Below are 6,835 nucleotides of genomic sequence, written 5' to 3' on the forward strand. Positions count from 1 at the left end.
TGAAAATTCAGGGAAGGGGCCAGGAGTTGGATAGCTTGAGGAGGGAGCCAAATTCCTGCAATCCCATCTTGTGATTAGAGCTCTGAGGAGACCCCTCAGTTGTAACTCTTGAATTATGAAACAACCTCCTGAAGGCTACATTATTCACCCACTTTGGTACCTTCTCTGATGAATTTGAGTAATTTCTTAAGGCTGTTTTATTTTGGCAGGCATTTCTTAATTACAACCCCTATTTGATCTTTAATTCCTGGTGGGTTTTATACCTATTTATTGCTTTTGTGGATATTCTGGCTGCTGCTTTTAGAAATGCACTTTGCTTTGTTATAATACATGTACATATGCATATACATGGGCTCTGTGTATTGCGCTGAGTATGTCTTTGGCACAGAAATATAGGATATAAATAAAACAACATCAAAGCAAAACCCAGCTCAGTGACGAAGTTTATGGGTTGACGTTGGGCTTGTCATTTTCTAGGTTAACCTACTTCACAGGACTGTTGTGAGGATAAAGGCTGTGGGGTGGAAATAATCATGCCTGAATGCTTTTTGGAGAATTGGTGGTGAAATAAATAATGTGATATGGTCTTGCAAATAAATACCCAGTTGCATTCCACAGGAATGTCTTATACACAGGAGTATAATAATGTCTTCAAACTTCTTGCCTGAATAGTTGCTGCCCTTGCTGCCCCTAATATAAGTCTGAATAGCTTGTGGTCCACTGAGCTGAATTCAGAGCCACCCATCCATTTATTCCTGCCTGCCAAGTGCTTCTTGACAACATGCCATCCACACCCTTCCAGTTTTTGCCTTCCCAAGATGGGAATGAAAACAGGAGACTCACTGAGTCCCCTTAGCTAATAGGCCAAGCTGTTGGTAGGCTTGGTAGGTCACAAGGCCTGTGTGGATAAGAACAACCCACCTCCATGCTCTCCCTGGTGGGAAACTACACAGGAGCCTGCCAAATGCCAACTACATCTGAGGGATGACTCCTAGGCATACGTGAGCTCAGAAAATTACTTCTTCCAGAGCTTCCGGCTTTTCTCAGTTCACATTTACAGCAATCTTTTGTGCATCTTGTTCTTAACGCACCCAATTAAATGTTGCTGTTTCTGTCAGAGCTGGGTGGGACTGTTTTTCCTGGCACATTCCTTGGCTGTGTTGATCTGGTCAAACCAGTTAGGCCCTGTGCTGTTTGCCTCCTGGACTAATCCTAGTGCAGGATCACCATCCGGCCCACATATGTGTGTGTGTGTGTGTGTGTGTGTGTGTGTGTGTGCGCGCGCGCGCGCGCGCGCGTGCGTGCGTGTGCGCGCGTACACACACACACACACACACACACGACCAGGTATCCTATTTTACAGAAGATAATTCTCAGTTCTGGTAAGCTGGCAGGGACTGTTTGGTGTCTTCTGTTTGATGGGCTGCCCCATCTCAGTCTGGTTTGAAGTCAAGGAACTGTAAGAAGGGAGAGTGGGGACTTGAAGTTGCCCATTGGCAGCTGGCACCTGGGCAGAAGATGGAGCAGGCAGATAGATCCCCTTGCTCAGTCTCTCCACTATAGTACAGTGTTTTGCATTTTTGTCTCAGTAATGCTAGTAATTTCTAAATTTGCATCAATACACATATTTGCATATACCAATATTACACCAATGGGCACCCTCTTCTTTTGGCTGTGTGTGCAATAGCCACCTAACTTCTTGGGTCAACTGCTTGGCAACATAAAGATATCCAGTCTGAACCAAAAGTGCAGATTCCTAAGCACCCCCATCCTAAAATTGTCACCCAAGTGGACCTTGCACTTGAGTTGAGAAAGTAGACTCAACGTTGTACTTAACATGTAAAGTTTTTAAAAACCCTAATTTCATCAGCTCCGAGAAAGGACTGGATGTGGCAGGCAAGGGCAAGGAGGGGGGATTTTATCCTTTCTACACCTGCTTTGGCTGTTCTAGCTGAAGTTGGTGTTTGGTTTCAAGGAAAAGCTTTCTCCCACCCCCATTGATGCCAATGTGAGATTTCCTTCCAATATAAATTTTAGCCACAGTGGAGGGATTTTCCTCAGAGCTGCAGCAGAAGAGGTAAGAGCTACATTTCTTCTCCATGCCTGTTCTCATCCAGTTAATTACTGGCTCACCAAACAAATGCTTTGTGCATGAAAAAAAGAACATGTTAGATCAAAAAGAAGCTGTATAAAAAAGAAAAGTCCATGAATCAATCCAAACTTCAATGTTCTTTGAGATCACACCTGATAGACATAAATTCATGACTGTCTCTGAGCATGTGCAGAATGGTTTATGTTCACCAGCAACTACCATCCCTCAAACACATTTAGGATTGGGGGCAGCAGGCTTTTTTCATGGCCAGCACTGCTTATATTAGAAATTCACCATATACGTCATAGACATGGTAACCAAATGAAAGAGATGTCCTTTTATAGTGAGAGAAGAAATGCTCAACTCATTAGTTATTTTAATTGTTTACAAGATTTATTAGCACAAGAGCAAGATGACTTAACAAGAGTTCAATTAAGCAATGATATTCAAAGCAACTGTTGCAGAATAAGGAGTTCAAGTGTTCTGAGGATCAAAAGCCATGAGATGCTGCTGCAAATGATAGATTTAATGGTTTAAATGATCGACCCCAAATGATGCACCTTCCATTCCTTTCAGGAAACATTCCAGGTTTATGGAACAATTCAGATAACAGTCTCACAGGACACTGGACCTGACCCAGGATGAGGCTTCCTGCCTCTACAAGCAAATTTCTGGGTACCATAAAAGGGCAACAAATCATTAACAAGTTCGTTTATAGTTCTACAGCCATGGGGAAGGGAGCCTCCAATAGAATTTGATGCTATTCAGGCATCAAAATATCTACAGGCCTTGTTTGCATAAAGACATGTTATAAAGAGATACATGACAGTGGACAAGTTCATTTGTTTGACAAGTACAGTATCAAACAATAACAATCAGGGATGCAAACCCTTTATTATTCTCTCGGTTTGTCATCATCCACTCAAGATCCCATCAAACTGAAACTGATATAGCACACAGCTGGACCTTCACAGTAGTAGCTTCAAATATTCTCTTTTTGTTATTCTGAAAACAGCATAGGACTATGACCAGGTTCACAAAACTACCACAGCTCAGTGATCAATGGCTTGTTGAGTTGTGTGAACCCAAATATTGTGGGTTATGTAAGTGTAAACAACCCTCAGATAACCCTAGAACAATCCATAGGTCGTGGGTTATCTTAACTTCTGCCAATGGGGTTCACATGACATAGCAGGCAACAACAAACTGGGTGCCTGTGGGTACCATACAAATCTGGTGTTGTGGATGGTTGGCACAATTTGACAGTCTTTGCAAGTAAATTAAGCTATGGAGGGTTGTTGTGTCAAGCAAATAAGGTTTCTGTCCCTTTTAGCAGGACTTCCAGCAAGCCAGCATTTTCCATACACAGAGCAGAGAACGGAATTAAAACTGGAATCACATTCCTCTCTTAACCTGGAAAAGTTTGCTGCTAGAGCAGAAGTGAGAAATCTCTGGGCTTTGCAGAGATTTCTTGGACTCCAGTTCCTATAACCCACAGCAGGAAGGAGGCAATGGCTAGAGATTATGGGAACTGTTGTTCAACAACACCTGGAGGGCCACAAGTTTTCCACCCTTTTTAAAACACGAGAGGGGGCGAATTGGCAACTGTCCCCTTATTTCTGTGTGAATCACTTTTCTGATTGGAAGGATTCAAGCCAATATCAGTGACTAATACAGATATGCAAGAGGCAGCCCCCTCTGTGGGCAGAAATTCTGTTGCTTCAGTCTTTCCAGACTGATAGAGTTGATTTATCATCCACTGCAGAGGTTCAGCAGAGTTTACTTCTCTGGTGTTGCCATCTTTCCATCTGAAAGAAAGATGGTAAAGCCAGAGTAGCAAATGGTACAGAGATAAACTGGGTAAGCCGCCTCTGTGAAGCTTTTCATTTCAAAGGCCGCAACCTTTGCACCGTTACTTGGGAGTAGCTCCATTGTACTTGGTGACATGCATAAGACAGCGTTGTTAAATCTATTTCTCACAGTACATAGGACCCATGCACATGGTTTGAGAATGATTACAGAAGGATTTTGTGAAAAGTTCATGGCCTTTGGCTGGTAGTGTCACGATTTTTTATGTTATGTCTTTTTAAAAATCAGGCTTTTTTCCCCTAACTTAGTCTCCATGAGCTTTCTGTGGAGCAAGTATTGTTAAAAACTGTTTCAAAGAATTATTTGCATAGACAAAATTGTATCACTGATCAACTGTTAACAGTCAACATTTGCTTATTACTTGCCACCTCCTCAATCCCAGCACTGTTCAGTGCAAACAGTTCACCCAGCCGCGTAGAAGTCCTTAAGTTCTGGCTAGCCTAATGAAGTACATGTGCATTGTATCCATCTCACCATTGTTGTAGAATCTTGGGATGTATCGTGTGTACACAATATTTGTATTTGTTTTTCCTGGGGGAAATGGATGAAAATTCCTGGTGATTGAAGCAGAGTTCAAATGATAAGGAGAAAGTGAGTGGGTGGTAGTTGAAGCCACAATCTCCATTCTTATCTTTCCACTCGTTTTTTAGTGAAACTATGCCACATCATGGTCTTATGAATGAATTATTAAGGGGACCATCAGCAAAAGTGAGGCCTCTTCTGACCCCCTGTAATTCAGACAGTGGATTGGAGGTCACCTGATTAGAGCTGGTCCAAGACATCTTTGGATATCTTTGGTACCTGAAAAAGAAACTGTAAATGAGAGCAGGAGGAGGAAAATGACATAAGCTGCTTTGAGGTTTTTTGTTTTTGTTTTTTTTAAAGAAAAAAGGTGAGATATAAATCTAATAAATAAATAATAGGTGTTGACCATGCACTTCAGCTTAACCAGCTTAATAGCAGGAAAGCCTTGAATTTTACTGTTAATACCTCCCTGTTGTGTTCAATCTGAAGAAGCTGAGCTGGGTCTTCATGTCTCTTTTGCAGAACACCCATCTGGCATATAAAGAATTCCTTGCTCTTCTTATTTTGCTCCTCTTCATACCCCTCAGTACTTTTTAAACATTTTTGGACCTACTTCTGGGACATTTTGTTCCTGGCTTGCCAGAATTGTGCTAAGATGCCAGTGCCTCAACTTGATTCTTTTCTCCTCTGCTCTTGAGCTGCAAAGAACAGCTGAAGAAAAGAGAAAACCTCTGAGCATACAACAATATGTAGTTTGTTGCTGAACCTTCTCCCTGGCTGTTTTGAGAACACAGAGGGCAGGGGGATACTAGCAGTTTCTAGTAAAGAGCAAGGAATTTGGGCTAGTTTAGGAAAGAGAAAGCAGTCAATAGTCACCAAGACCGCCCCCGTCTCGCTCTGTCTGTCTGTCTGTCTGTCTGTCTGTCTGTCTGTGTGTGTGTGTGTGTGTGTGAGAGAGAGAGAGAGAGAGAGAGAGAGAGAGAGAGAGAGAGAGAGAGGGAGAGAGAGATGGGCAGACTGAGCACTCCTGGTGGTCTTTATGCAAGAGGTCAGTGTTGCAGGGAGATGCATGATGGGGGGAAGTTGGAAGATGGGATGTAGGGCCATGGGATCAGAGAGGAACAAACTCAGGATGGGCAAAGTGGTTGGCATTGGGCTCCCCTCCCTGCTTGGCCCAGACTCAAGAGAGGCTGGCAGGAGAAACTGCAAAACAAGTCAAGGGGGGTCGGGTTGGAGACAAGGAACTGTCTCTAAAAATAGGACACTTGGCAGAGCATGCGAGGCGAACAAGGATTGATTTAAAGAGACACTGGAGCAGGCGTGGGGCGTGGGAGACACCAGCCCTTTATTGGGCCTAAAATGCCACTTAACCTCACACTGGGCAGTTGGGAGAACTAATCAATCCTTGCTCTAGATGGAACCAGCTGTTCCCAGACCAAAAGAGGCCAATGTTTTCAAGGCGTGGTAGGGCTAGAAACTTGAACTCCTGGGCTTTTCTTCCACCTCTTGGGGGAACTAGGAGGTTGTGGGTAAGAACAGGGTAGGCATTGGACAGGGTTATGAAATGGACATTATTTGTTTTTACTTGAAATCTCAGATGATTCAACAACTGGAATCAGGTTTAAAGGACAGAATTAAAGAATTTTGCAACCAGCAATCTGTTCCAAGTACCAGAGAAGGACAGAATTCACTGCTGTTTCATACAAAAGCTACTCCTGGTTACCTCACCACTCCTGGTAGCTTTCTTGTTTTCAGCAGTATAATTGAGGGGGTAAGATGTATGTGGGGAAGAATCATTTTCTTGCTGCTATTGTTGTAGAACTGAGGGTCAGAAATCCTTGCCAGTGTACAGCACAACATCTTCTGACAGGTCCTATTCTACCTTTTGCCTTCCCCTGGCTTAGTGCAGGCAAGAAGGATGGGAAATGTGATCTCTTGATCTCTTAGGAAAAAGAGCATTATCTAGTGGCTAGAGTATGTAGGAGGGATGTTGTTTAGCTAGGATTCCTTCTAGGTTTTTTTCTGATCCTTGGAAGTAATGGGCTTGGCTATGCTTCATGGTGGGTGGTTTGGAAGATGAGGAGTACAAAACATGACACTCAGATATTTTTAACGTGAATTAGATTTCATCCACTCATTTTAATGACCGTGCTGTATTTGGATGACTAATATGTGTATGTTCTCAACCCCTTCCTCTGTTCTGAGGAAGCCAGGGACTGTAAATTTATAGTGTGCTATGCTCTCTCCAGCTTTTTGAAGGTCCTTGGTCAAGATGCCCTCAATACCCCCGGTCTCTCAGTGGATCCACCTTTTCACCACCACTGTCACCAGCTGCTTTTGCTCCTCAAC

Source organism: Varanus komodoensis, unplaced genomic scaffold, assembly GCF_004798865.1.
Source record: "Varanus komodoensis strain SLA01 unplaced genomic scaffold, ASM479886v1 scaffold62, whole genome shotgun sequence".
NCBI classification, from domain to species: Eukaryota; Metazoa; Chordata; class Lepidosauria; order Squamata; family Varanidae; genus Varanus; species Varanus komodoensis.